Source organism: Chrysochloris asiatica, unplaced genomic scaffold (genome assembly GCF_000296735.1).
Source record: "Chrysochloris asiatica unplaced genomic scaffold, ChrAsi1.0 scaffold00170, whole genome shotgun sequence".
In the NCBI taxonomy this organism is placed as follows: domain Eukaryota; kingdom Metazoa; phylum Chordata; class Mammalia; order Afrosoricida; family Chrysochloridae; genus Chrysochloris; species Chrysochloris asiatica.
This window is the reverse complement of record NW_006408688.1, coordinates 6,302,927-6,305,140: the sequence shown is the minus strand read 5'-3', so window position 1 is coordinate 6,305,140 and position 2,214 is coordinate 6,302,927.

Here is a 2,214-nt window from a genome sequence, read left to right as displayed (position 1 = left end):
GTGTTTTGTTCTAATGTGCATTAAATCGCTATGAATTGGTACTGACTCAATGGCACCTAACAACAACATTCATTTTGATTTCTTTGTATTAAATCTTGTGAATTCAATCTGTAAAGTCGTCTTTCATGTTTTTAAAAATGATATTTGCAATGCACAAGTCATTGTTGTTTTTATTGTTAGATGCCATCGAGTGAATACTGACTCATAGTGACCCTATGCACAACAGAACGAAGCACTGCCCAGTCCTAGGCAAACCTCACAATTGTTGCTATGCCTGAGCCCATTGCTGTTGCTACTGTGCCAATCCATCTCATTGGGGTACTTCCTCTTTTGCTCCGACACTCTACTTTACCAAATATGGTATCTTTCTCCAGGGACTGGTCCCTTCTGATACTATGCCTGAAGTATGAGAGATGAAGGATGGCCATCCTGACATTCTAGGAGCATTCTGACTGCTCTTCATCCAACATATCTGTTTGTTCTTTTGGCAGTCTAAGGAAATTTCAATATTCTTCTCCAACAGTGTAGCTCCAATACATCAATTCTTCTACAGACTTCCTTATTCACTCTCCAACTTTTGCATTCATATGAAGTTATTTAAAATACCATGACTAGGGTAAGCCACACCTTAGTCCTCAAACTGACATCTTTGCTCTTGAATACTTTGAAGAGGTCTTGTGCAGCAGATTTGCCTATGCAATGCTGTCATTTCATTTTTTGACTGCTGCTTCCATGAATATTGATAGTTGATCTGAGCAAAATGAAGTCTTTGACAACTTCAATATTTTTTCCATTTATTTGGATGTTGTTTATTGATCCAGGGTGAGGATTTTTGTTTTCTTTACATTGAGATGCAATCCATTCAGAAGGCTGTGGTCTTTCATGTTACTCAATAAGTATTTTAAGTCCTCTTCACTTTAAGCAAACAAAGTTGTATCATCTGCTTATCACAAGTTGTTAATGAGTCTTCCTCCAATCCTGATGCCACGTTCTTCTTCATATAATCCAGCTTCTTGGATTCTGTGCTCAGCATACAGACTGAATATATATGGTGAAAGAATACATCACTGGTGCACACCTTTGCTAATTTTAAACCATTTAGTGTTCCCTTGTGCTGTTCGAAGAACTGCCTCTTGGTTCCTCATGATCACAATTAAGTATTCTGGAATAATCATTCTTCACAATGTTGTCCTTAACTTGTCATGATCTACACAATCAAAAGCCTTTTTGCATTCAATAAAGCACAGGTAAATATCTTTCTGGTATTCTGTGTTTTCAATCAAGATGTGTGTGAATCTGGCCTGAACCTCTGAATGTTCTCTGTCATTGTATGGTTGCAGCCACATTTGTATTATCTTTAGTAAAACTTTACTCGCATGAGTTATCAATGATATTGTGTGATGATTTCTGCATTCTGTTGGATTACCTCTCTTTGGAATGGACACAAATACAGATTTCTTCCAGTCAGTTTGTCAGGTAGTTGTCTTCTTAGTTTCTTGGCATAAATGAGTGAGTTCTTCCCGTGCTTTGTCAGTTTGTTGAAAGATTTCAGTATATATTTCATCTATTCTCAGTGCCTCGTTCTTTACTACTTCATTTAGTGCACTTGGGCTTTTACCCTCAGGATTATTGGCTTTTGATCATATGTAAGCTCTTGAAATGGTTGAACATATGTAAGCTCTTGAAATGGTTGAACATTGTTTTTTTTTTTTGGTACAGTGACTCTGCGTATTCCTTCTGTTTTCTTTTGATGCTTTCTACATTATTCAATATTTTGCTCATAGAATCCTTCAAATCTAGACTCAGACGTTTTCTTCAGTTTCCCCAGCTTGACAAATGCTGAGTGTGTTCTTCTCTTTTGGTTTTCTAACTCCAAGTGTGTGCACATTTCTCTGTAATATTTAACTTTGTCTTCTTGAGCTACCCTTCGAAATTTTCTGTTTAGCTCTTGTACCTCCTCACTTCTTCCATTTGCTTTGGCATCTCTACACTGGAGAAGAAGTTTCAGAGTCTCTTCTGACATCCATTTTAGTCTTTTCCTTCTTTCTTGTCTTCTTAATGACTTTTTGCTTTCTTCATGTATAATGTTCTTGATGTCATCCCGCAACTCTTCTGGATTTTGGTCTTTAGTGTCTAATGCATCAAATCTATTCTTCAGATGATCTCTAAATTCTGTTGGGATATATTCAAGGTCATGTTTTGGCTTTCGTTGAC